We start from the raw sequence: 12,429 nt of genomic DNA on the forward strand, positions 1-12,429 counted from the left end.
CAACTTCTGGTACTATAGTTTTCTGTTTTACTGATATTACAGTTTTCTATTTTTATATGCTTTAAACTTGTTAAATAGTTCAATAAGAACAGTACATGCAAAGGGTTTTTTGGCTCTAGAGAATTTTGGAATGTTGTATTCCCTCCAAGATGTGTGTTCTGCCTCTTGCAATGGAGCTGGAAGCATCTGTGTCCCTGTTAGTGTGGCAGTAATGTAGCATTGCTGAGCTAAACAGCATTGCAGCAGTCAGTTCCTTCCATGCTCCCAACTAGTCCAGCAGTAAGTTATTATTTTCTGTAGTTGTCTATTCAAATGAACACTTCTGTCTGAGTAGGACTTTTTGGTAAGAACTCCCAGTTTATTTTTTCATGTGGGATGTCATTCCTTGAACGCGTTCTGTCTGTAACAACATTTTCCCTGAATTTTAACTGATGGGGGAAGATCTGATGGGATGATGCAGAGGTTCCAGCATTGCTCATGGAGTGTTTTTGCACTCACTGCAGTTTGGCACTTGCACCCAGTGGAAGGGGTGAATCCTTAGTCTGCTTACAGCAGCAGTTACACCAAGGAGCTGGGAGGAAGCCACAGTGAAGGTTTTCTGTCTTGGTTAGGTTTTACTATATTTATCCAAGAGAAAACATTGTTTTACATACCCAGTGTTGTATTTGGAGGTTTTGTTAAAAAAAAGAAAACATGAAAAAAAGTGAAAACTCAGTCTGGAGATTGCAGAGGATGGGACATAAACTTGATTCATTGTTTCCAGGAAATATCACTTGGTGTTTGCTCTTGCTGCAGTCTGGGTATTTCAGTCACCTTGTCAGGATTTATTGGCCATGTCTAGCAGTGAACTGGTGGTGAGTAAACCAGCCTCATTCTTTAATATCATGGCAGAAATCCTCTTGCCATTTTATGTGGGGTTTCTCTGCTGTGATGTTAAATCCTGTTGGGTCCCAAGGATGTGCCACACTGAGATGTTTACCTGTGTTCATCAGTTGATCAGGGAAATGCTGGGTGATGGAGATCTCCAAATGAGAGATGATCATCAAAGAGTTTCAGTCCTAAATAGGCCTCATCACAAAGAGAAATGTGCAGCTTTCAGAGTTCCTATTGCTATTGCATCTCATCTGCATAATTGAATTTCTCTGGCTTTTATAGCTGCCTCTGTATGATCTGAAGCAACAATAAAGCTGTAACAGAGCCCACAGAGTGCTGACACATCTTGAAATGCATCCAGCCAGGCAATGAAAACAATTTAACTTGTCCTGTTTACAGAGCCCAAGTGACACGCTGGGCGAGATCAAATGAGCGTTGGTTTAATAAAAACAGAGATGCTGGAGTTGTTGTGGAGAGGGAGATCTGACAGGTTGTGTTTACCTTTTTCTGTTTTCCATTTTCCAGTTTGCTGGAAGGCATGGGAAGCACCTTGTGGCAGCAGCTGTCTGGGCTGTGTTCAGTGCTAGGTGTTAGAGCCAGGCCAGGGGATGCAGCCAGGCCCCTCCTGCTCTGCAAGCTCCTCAGCCTGGTGAAGCTGCCCAGGGGGATTCAGGCTGGAGTGGTTCTGCTTCTCTGGTTTGTCAGCATTTCGTGTTGCAAGGCTGTTATTTAAAATTCTGGTTTGATTCCTGATGATTTTCTTTGGGGAGATGTCATAGAGTTTGATGTCTCAATGTTCAATATTGAATGCAAACAGGAATAGCATTCACTTCATTTACTGTGCTTTGTGACTTCATTTCCAAAATTATGGGCTCAGCTCCAGGTTTTTATTGGAGTTGGGTTTAGCCAAGGAGCTGAATTGCTAGAGACAGACAAATTGCTTGTGAATGACCTTAAAAAGAGAACTTAGAAGACCTTACATACTAATTCTGGCTTTTATTTACTGAATGTGATCTCGTGAGTCACATGATGATGGAGTTCTGCTCATGATGAAAAGGAGCTAAACAATAGATTTTGAACAAGCACATGCTGGGTTGGAGCTGAGCTTTTGTGGTAAGTCTGTGATGAGAGAGGAGTGAACTTCCACCTCTATTTAATTAAACTGTAAAAAATAGCAGCTTCCTAGTGGAAAAAAGGGTCTACCTTCCAGTGCTTTGCAAGAGCAGAATGGTGAGGAAAATATATTTATTTCACAGCAAAATGCAAATTAAATACTCTTAAATAAGGCATGGTATAAGTGTATAGTTAATAGTGCATTGTACACCTCAAATGAGAGAGTGGCAATTGAATGTTATTAAAGAGGGATCTTTTTTCCATGAATGAGTTGCTATTATTCCCTAAGCTTTGTTTGGGATCTTTTTTTTTTAATTTCAGTAAAAATGTCTTACGATATTTTTTGAATGAAATAGATACTAAGGTGACAGACTGCAGCAGGAGTTGGTGCTGCTTTGTGCCCATCAGTTCCAGTCAAGTTAGATGTTTAAAATACAAATGTTGGAGTGGGGAGGGGTGTGAGGCATCCAGTGTCTGCCACGAGGTTACTGAGAGAAGAGCACAGCCCCAGGAGTCCTGAGCTGCCTCTGCACCAGTGTCCAGCCACCTCTGACCCTCTTCCTTGGCACACAGGGAGCCCTTGAGCACCTCTGGGTGCTGCTTCCCACACAGACTTCATCACTTTCCACTCTCATTTCACTGCACCTTTACTTCTCTTAGCAAGTCTTTAGAAATGGTTTTGGTAGATCATACTTAGAGAGCATTCCTTGGGAAAAGAGTACTGAAATCCTGCTTTCTTCCAGATACAAGGCAGTAAAACTGAAACTCAAGGCAAGCTTGAGCAGGCATCAAGTTGAAGGGAGGCTTTTTTTAAAAAAGATAGGTAGCTGCTGCATTTTCCTAATTTATTCAAAGCTGGAGTGGCTAGTGAAACAATGTCATCAGCAACATGCACTTTGTGTATATATCTCTTTTTAATTTTTTAAGACTTTTATGTTTCATGAGCCAAACAGGGTCTCTGAGTCATGTTTTGGGTGACAGTACTCCCAGAAACTGCCAGAGGATTGTGAGAAATGGCTTTGGTTATTCAGTGGGTGATGTTCCATTTCTCTGAAATACAGAGCTCAGTCATTCAGGGTGGTCTGGCACACGGCAGGTGAGCAGCAAAACTGAGACTTGCACCACTTAATGCCCTGTCTCAGTCAAAAAATAAGAGTAACAATCTCTTATCTGGGCCTGTTTCAGCAAAGCCTGCCTTGTTTCCAGCTCAGGGGGGATGATCAGGGGGGACAGTCTCTCTCTACAATTCCCTGACAGGAGGGTGCAGCCAGGTGGGGGGGTGGCCTCTGCTCCCAGGGAACAAGGGACAGGACAGGAGGAGGTGGCCTCAGGGCAGTGGTGGAGTCCCCATCCTGGAGGTGTCAGGGAAGAGCTGGATGTGGCACTCGCTGCTCTGGGCTGGGTGACAAGGTGGGGATGGGGTTGGACTCGATGGCCTTGGAGGGCTTTTCCAGCCTCAATGAGTCTGTGATTTCTTCTGCTCAGCAAAGTTCAATCCCAGAATGATGAGGTTGGAAGAGACCTCTGAGATCATCGAGTCCAACCCATGCCCTGACACCTCAACCAGACTATAGCACCAAGTGCCATGGCCAGGCTTTTTTAAACACTTCCAGAAATGCTGATTCCACCACCTCCCTGGGAAGGGCATTCCAGTACTTTATTATTCTTTCAGTGAAAAATTTCTTCCTAATATCCAACCCATCCCTTCCCTGCCATAGCTGGAGGCTGTGTCCTCCAATGCCTGTGTAAATAAATCCAAGGACTTTTTAGGGAAGTGATTTTGTTGGGAGTGCAGAGCTCATCCCCACGTGCCCCCAGGGACTCAGTGGGGAATTCATGTGGTGTTTCCTTGAGGTGCTGAGATCTCTGCTCAGCACTGCAGTGTGGAAGGAGGTGGGGACATGAGGAATCCTGAATTCTTACATCACTGAGCTGCTTTGAAGAGTTTCACACCCAAACTCCACTGTCACTGGAACCTGAAGTTGTATTCTCTGTTCATTATGGCAAATTCAGTATGTCACTCATCTACCTTTTCAAATCAACACGCTTTTTTCTGTGGTTTCTTTTTTATGTAATGAGATGTGCAGGACTGAGGGCTCATCCTTGTTCAGCAATCCTTTGAAACTCTTTTGGTGTCACCATTTCTCTATAAAGCTAAATAAAATAAACTACAGAGTCCCCTATGTGTGATGAGAGTTTTCTCATTCTGTTAGGAATGTGATTTAGTAGATACAAACTTTTTATCAAATCACATTACCTGACAGTATAGAAGATGAATTTAACTACTTCTATTTTTAATCCAAAATTGTTCACCTTTTGGCCTGCAAAATGCTCTGTGCCACTTTAAAAGGGCTGGAAGACAAATTGCTGTCATGATACTGTTCATCTAAATTTATTGGTTTACATCAAGATTTCTTAAGTGGCTAAGACTCTGAGCTCAACTTGAAGAACCTTCAAGGCAACTGATTTTCTGGAGGAGCTCAGAAGCTGTTTCAGTGCTGGATTCCTTTTCAAGTGGCTCCTTTAGGTCACTGGTTGCATTTGAAAATGTTAAACACCATTTTACTTCAATAGTAAAATGTACTACATTAATTTTAGAGTCCCCCAGGTGAGTTGTAGGCACGGTGTGAGATTTTTTTCCAGCAGTTCTCACTGTTGGTTTGGTGTTCATCACCCCAGTTCCTCGTGATCCACGGGGAGTGGAACTGAGCCAGCACTGAAGAAACTGAAACTGCAGAGCAGGTGGGAAACAAAGCAGTTTGTGAGCTCCTGTGGGGCAGCAGTGCTGCTTGAAAGGATTCAGTTCTTTGAAGCACTGTGGTGGAGAGTGCTGCTAGGTGTCTTCTTGGAAGTCTAGAATGCAAAGGATCTCAAGAACGGGTTTTTCCAGTTTAGATTCATGAAAGGCCTGACCATAATATTCATGTTCTGTGGAGGAAAGATAAAATCCTGCCCTGCTCCAGCTCTTTCCCTGCTTTCATGAATAAACACACAGAATTCTCCAAATATCCCCAGTCCAGCACATTTTTGCTTTCTTCTGCTTCCCCATTTTCCATACAGTGAGTCAGGACTTTTCCATACCAAAGGAGACATCCCTTTCAACAAAACTCCATCCATAAACCTTTTTGTATTGAGAAATACTCCACTGAAGGAGACAAATGAAAGTCTTTTCCCTAGTGGGTGATGTTTTTTATGTTTTTCCAAGTCCTTGTTTAAAGTATTTATTTTCCCATTAATGTACTGCTGGCAGAGAGTCCATTTCAGTCAGGGTAGCAGGACTGTGGTTTAATCTCACTGAGAGCACAAAGCCCAGAAATGGCATTTATCCACCCCTGAACCCTCTTTGCTTCCCTGCTGGCCTGTGAAATCACTCAGCCTAATTCTGCAAAACCAAGAATTTGGGCTTAAACATCAACATTTCTATTTTTTTTTTCCTAGGCAGTCAATGATTTGTGTCAGCTTAGCTATTCTTTTATTTAAGATTAGGAAACACTTGATAGAGTATGTTCCTGGCATGCTTGTTGTTAAATGTCATGTGGAATGTGTGTGTGTGTCTGAAATTTTGGAGCATATCCTTGGGGTTATTTTAGATTATAGAGTATAATCCTTGCAGGAAAAAAAAACACTTTAATTGAGGTAAAAATGTGAAGCTAAATCACCTGAATTTTTACCACATAGTGCCATGATTTGTTCACTGAATTTTCCCTGGTGGGACTGGCAGCCACCTCAGATCACTCCAGCCTTCATGCCCACAAATATCATGGCTTATTTTTCAAAGATATTTCTAGAGAATTAAATTAGCAAGCCAGAAGAATGTTAATTGAAGAAGTGTGGTAGAAGACAAGCTAATTTGAATAAAAAATACCAAATCAATTTTGGGAATGTCTTAGGGAAGGGGATGTGCCAGGATTTGGCATTTTTCCTGGCCTTTGAGTTTGTGTCTGCTGCTCATGGCAAGGCTCCTGGGGAAGCCTGGGAAGGGATATGGAACTGGGAACTTGGTTTGGACAAATTAAGAATTCAAGAGACAATTTAACCTGTGACAGTAATGTGGGTGCTGTGGGAATCTCTTCCTTTGTTCAGTCCTCTGCTTTAAGGCTGCAGATTTCCTGAGTGACCTTGGCAAATCCCTTTCCACCTGACTCTGTTCTGGATCTGAAAAACTGGGATTATGGTACTGACTGACACTACAGAACCCTTTCAGATTTGAGGATGGAAAACTTTAAGAGTGTATTTTTTATTGTAGGGAGTCTCACCAAATCAGGTGATTTATCTCTTCTAGTTTGGGTTTGCTCTCAGTTGTGAGAGAGAGCTTCAGGTTGTGTAAAAAAGAGCCTCAGGTAACTTCTGAGTTAGCTTTAATTTATGGAATAGCTGGTGCATCTACCAAACTATTTAGTTTGTTTTTAAAGCCCTTAGTTGACAGAGAAACCTTGGTGCACACAAGTCCCTTCTGCTACCTGACATTTGGGTTCTGGGCCTTTTCTCCTTACAAGCAGAATATATTTTCTGATGTTATTATTTTTTTAATGATTTTTTTCTGGCTAGGACTGTTCCCAGCAGTGGATCTGGCAGAGCTGGGGTAGCCTGGGCTGTGCACAGGGGTGTGAGGGGCTGGGCACAGCCCTTGCCCCTTGCCATGGGATCATCCCTCAGCAGCATTGCACAGGGTGGCTCAGAATTCCTTTTCTTTGCCTGTCTCCAGTTACCCAGGGCTGAGATGGTGAAAGCAGGTGCAAAGTGACAGGGATAAAAATAGCAATTTCAATCACAGCTCCTACAGCAGCAGGGGGATCTCAGCTCCCCTCCCTCTCAGAGACCAGCTCCCCTTGCAGCCCCAGGAGTTTGTCACAATCCTCCCAACATCCCAGCTCTTCTTCAAACAGGACCTTAAATGAGAGTTTGCACCCACTGCAGGTGAGTGTTGGAGCAATTCCTGGCAGCTTTGGCAGAGCAGGGCTGTGGTTTTGGGGCTCTATGGAAAGGCAGCAGTAAGAACTCCATATGGAACTCAGTTTCAGTTCCTCTTTGGAAAATAAATCCCTTTTTATCTCATTCCTCTAATCCTCAGCTTCCAAATAACAAGCCATGATCTCTTACCTTTAAAGCTTGAGGAAATTAGGGGTGGAAGATTGGAGAATTCTGGAGTAGTTTGGGAACTTAAAACCCATCTCTTTCCACCCTGCCTTGGGCAGGGACACCTTCCACTGTCCCAGGCTGCTCCAAGCCCCAACCTGGCCTTGGGCACTTCCAGGGGTGCCACAGCTTCCCTGTGCCACCCTCACAGGAAAAAATCTCTTCCTAATGTCTGATCAGTGTGTGCATTTGAAAGTCTAGGTCAGATTTCCCCTGATATTTTGTCTCTTTGGATTTGAGCTTTTAACTTTATTTTTCTTTAGGTTTCCCTTAGGATCTAGACCCTGCCTCACTGCCTGCAAGAGCACACAGATGTCATTGGTTATAGAAGAACTTAATGAAGTCATAATTAATATTTTGGCAGAAAGCATTACTTACATGGAGACATTCTAAACAGAAATAAACTGAAATTTCCCTTTTCTAGTTATAGTAAAAATCTGAAGCCAAACAAACTAAATTTATTTTGGATATTCTGCTGTTTCCCTTGGTAACAGTCCTTATATGGAAGAACAAAAATCTGGCTTTTGTTGACCTCCACATTACCAATTTCTGGTTCTTCCCCACTGGCTGAAGGTTTCAGGATTGAATTCACAAAGGCTGGAGTGGATGATTTACATAGAACAATAACAAAACTTTTGGCAGGCAATTTTAACCACCAATTTTAATTTGAAAATAGTTGAATTGCTTGCTTTTTAAAATTTCTGTGGTTTTGGTCTTCTGTTGTAATGGAAAGTTTTGCACTTCTTTATGTCCAACTTTCAGTTGCATTGTGTGTAAGGACAAACTGAAATCTCCTTTAAAGGGTGCATATTGAACTCTAAAAATAACCCAGAGAGAAACCTGCCTTTGAACTTTTTTTAGACGTGTTGCTGTGTAAGAAAATGATATTTCCAAAGATGTTCCCTTGGAAGAACATAAATGGTTTGGTTTGGTCAGAATTTTGAAGAATTTGCCTTGAGAAGGAAGGTATGGAATTACCCATGGGGTGCACAGGTGTGAGGGAAAGCAGACAAGTTTGTGCATGACAGCAAAAGGTGCTGATTTAAAAACAAATGGGGGATTTTTTTGGAATCTTTTAGTGCATGGAAGTTTGGCTTGGGTAAACATTTGAACTGAATTTTGTGTCTAGAGCAGGGCAGAGGCAGCTGGACTTCCCTTGCTTCAAGTTATGTGTTCAGGCTTTCTTCTTGAAATCACAGCCAACTGAGGCAGAAAATTAAAATGTTACAGTAAAAATCTCGGGTTTTCACTCTCACTTTGGGAATCTTAGTTTAAAATTTGCAGGGCAGTAAAGGCACAGCTGTGCCCTGTAATTGTCAGGTCTGTCAGTGACAGGAGTGTTCTGCCAACTTTGGCCTGGGGAGGAATGACCAGATGTGGTATATGCTCTTGTAAAATAAAATTCATTTTCCACAAATACCTATTTGAAAACCTGATTTGGACTGTCCTGGGAGAATGGAACATGACTCTTGTAGTTTCTGATGCAGCTGTGGGTTTGTCTGTCCCCAGTGGCTCTGGGACACGGGGTGGGAGCCTGGATGCTACTTCCAGTTGACATTTTCTGTTTCCTGCTTAAATAAACTCACAAGGTAAGTTCAGAACAAGACAAAAACACCCTCTTGCTTCAGAAGTGGCTCTTGGTACTCGCAGTGCGTGGTTTCCCTTTCTCAGGGCTGTCTAAAGCACAACTCCAGGTGTGTCTGTGGCCGGTCCCTGATGCTCTCCTGCCTCTTTGCAGGCTCCGCATGGCCTCTAGATGTCCCTCCTCCTCCTCCTCGCAGAGCCCCAGCAGCCGGCACTGCAAGAAATCCAGCTCCAGCTCATCCCACTTCTTCAAGGAATAGACCCCGGCCATGTCTGACCAAAGCAGGTACAGCCACACAGCTGTCGATGATATTTTTGCCCCTGACAAAGGATGAAATGATGCGGAGGACTCCATCTTATCAAAAGCTAATTAATTACTTTATTATACTCTATTATTCTGTACTATATTACATTACATCTAAACTGAATCTGCCCAGCACTCAGCTCTGCACACCCTGCTCTGAATCTCGTGACTGTCACCTGATGGGCTTGGGCAAGTTAATGACCCAGCCCCAGGAATTGGTGAGGCTGAGCTGATTTTCTGTTGGTTTAAACAAAATATTGTTTTCTGCTTCTTCATTTCCTCATCATTAACTTTCAGATAATAATCTCCTTTATGCTGATGGAACAGCTAAAGAACAGGATACTTAACATGTGTAAAGCTAAAGGTGACAATGAGTGCCAACAAAATTAAGATGCTGCAGCCTGAAGTTTATTCTTTCTTAAAACCATTCAAAAAACAACATTTGAGGCAATAGTTAGTAAAATTCTGAGGTTTGCTATCTCCTGAATAATGGGGATGGTTGCTAATGAATATTAATATCTCTAGCTGTGGACAGACCATTTAGTTGTGGTCCAAATCCAAGCAAAATGAAATCATGGGGTTCTCTTTGCTGTACAGGGGTCACTGAATGACTTGTCCTGCTCCCAGCTCCATAGAACTTGGAACTGTGACTCCTTAAACTACTTCTGATTAAACTCTCTGTGTACTTTCAGGTACCAGAAACTTCTGACTGGAAAAGGTGAGGTGAAGTAATCCTCAAGCATTATCCTCTCCTGCTTTGCTCAGATGAGGTGAGATGGGTTCCTCAGCAGACAACAGGGACAGCAGCACCTTCTGCTGGAAGTGATGATGTGCTCCTGTCATCCACCCTTCCTTGCAAGGCAGGGAGCACAGAGCAGCTCCTGCCTGCTCCAGGGAGGGCTGAGCTGTGCTGGGGACAGGCTGATCTCTCCCAGGGCATGGAGAACAGCCTGGAGAAGTGTTCAGGCATCTGCAGGCAAAGTAGCCCTGCTCAGAGGGTGGGTGGGTCTGGATGAGTTTCTCTTTCTGGGAGAACACAGAGGGTTTAACATACTATGCAATTAAATTCTGCAAAGACTGTTACATCCTTTTCATTTCTGCTTTCCATCCTAACGGGTAAAGAACTGGGCATCCCACAGAAAGCTCTGGAAGGAGTGGTAGGGTGTCCTGAGGTTTTGCCACATGTCAAGTCTGTGGGTACCCCAGTCTCTTGACTTTGTACCATTAGCTTTAAGGGGCAGATGCTGTTGTTTTTGAAGTGCACCAGAATGTTTATTGTTACATGATCCCTGGGAAATGCAGTGCTAGCCCAGTTCCATGAAGGGACAAACATCCATTTCTCAAAAGCTGCCATAACTTGTGTTGCCTGTTTCGAGCCAGGATTTATTTATTTAGGGACAGTATCAAACACAGGTATTGCTGTGCACTATCAGGCCAGACTTGTCCTTAAATACAACATTTTTCCTTAAATAGATCACCTGTGTTGTGTCTCTAGACGTGTGTTTGTTTTCAGGGGTGCTGTCCAGAGGCCATCCCTGAGGACAGGGATTCCTAATTCCAGAAACACACAGACCAGCTGATAAAATGCAGTGCAGAAAGGTCTCTCACCTCTTTCCTGTCCCCAGATGGGCTCAGTCACACCCAGCTACATCACCTGCCAGTTCTGGGCAGAACTTCTGCCACCATGAGGTGAAGGGTTCCTTCTGCCAGCACATGATTTTCCATGATCCCTGCTAGTGTAGCATCCAGGTTTGGAACTTTTTAAGGAGGCCAAAGGGGTTGATTGTTGTATTTCCTTCTTGTTTCAGTCAATTTATTCCTGTCCTTGACTTTGCACTCCCCACAGATAAGCACAGATCTGTGTATGCACACGTTAGTTAGGAAAAAACAAGTGCCCAGCTGATATTCCTCCCCACCACCCTGAAAAAAGTCAAAGAAAGGATCAATTTTATATATATATCTTCATATATATAGATATATATATGACAGATAAAAATATATGTGTATGGAATTGCTGAAAACAGTTAATTTTGTATAGTTTTGATGAAAATCAAATTGTTCCAAATGAATGGAAAAGCTTTATAGAAGAAACACTGTTCACCATTAAAATGTTAAAGGTGTGTGTTGTTTGAGTGGGAAAGAAAAGGTTTTCAGGATCTTGTATTATCTCACCACAGATTTTTTTGGATAAACCCCTCTTGGAGGCTTTCTAAGTGCAATTGTGGTTTGGGGAAGGCTGAGAATTGGATGAGCCATAAAAATCTGCATCCCCTTCCATGCTGGAAGTGATGCTTCCAGTCCAGGACTGTGAGACCACTGAGATCCTTGTGCCATGGCTGGCTGCTCTGTCTCATTTCTGGGGTGGAGGATCTCTAGGGTTTGTTCTCTTTGGAGTTCTTATCTAGCAGTAATCACCTCTTGAAAGAGATGTACTAATTGCAAGCAAAGGCTGGGATTTTTCACAGCAGCCTTGGAAGAATGAGAATCTCATTAGTCATTCAACTTAGTTGGAAGGGAGCATCCATATCTGCTAGGCAGCTTGGTAAATTTTGGTCAAATAGCACAAAAAATTAATTTTTCCTGGCCTTATGTCTATGTCCAAGCAGCTGGTGTGCACACACAGCTCTCTGATCAGTTTGTCTCACTTTGGTTTTGCATGTTACTTTTTTATTTTCTCTCCACATTTTCTCCTTCCTCTCATCATGTAATTTTAGTATGGTAAACCCTGTTCTTTCAAACAGAAATGCTCTTCCTGTGTGTCTGGAGAGTACCTAAAATCACTTCAAAGATGAGTATAAAGTGCTAATCAACCCAATACACTCCAGCTTCAAGCACCAGTATTATTAGTGATTGATTGATTGATTGATTAGGATTGATTTTCCCAGTGCAGTTTTGTAGGACACCTTGTCAAAGATCACAGTTAGTGTAGAAATTATCACTGTTCACTTGAGGATTGTTGCTGAGGAAGAGTTTTCTTGCCATATAGCCCAAATACTGCTTTAAACAATCCTTTCTCCTCAGACCCACTCAGCTTCCAGTCAGTTCAGCTCAGTGTGGAGTTCTGGCATGGATGCTGCCCACTTTAGTGCCTTTAAGGCATCCCAGTGAGGTTACAGAGGTCACTTCTGTGCAATTTATTTTTGCTGCCTTTTTTAGAGTGTTATCAGCTATAAAAACTGACAGACTCAAGGAGAGAAGTGTGTACATTGTTGTGATATAGGAACTTTTTCCCCAGAGAAATTCTGGTTTACCACACAAGCCTGTAAATATGTATTTACAATTTTAAAAGCACGTCTTTATGTCCCTGATTGTAAATGCTCTGTTTTTAAAGTTTTATAACGTGTGACTCAACCAAGAGACCACAGCACACAGCTTTATATTGTACTGGTCTGTTTGAAGGGTCCATTACAGTGTAAGCT

Source organism: Fringilla coelebs, assembly GCF_963513975.1.
Source record: "Fringilla coelebs genome assembly, chromosome: 22".
NCBI classification, from domain to species: Eukaryota; Metazoa; Chordata; class Aves; order Passeriformes; family Fringillidae; genus Fringilla; species Fringilla coelebs.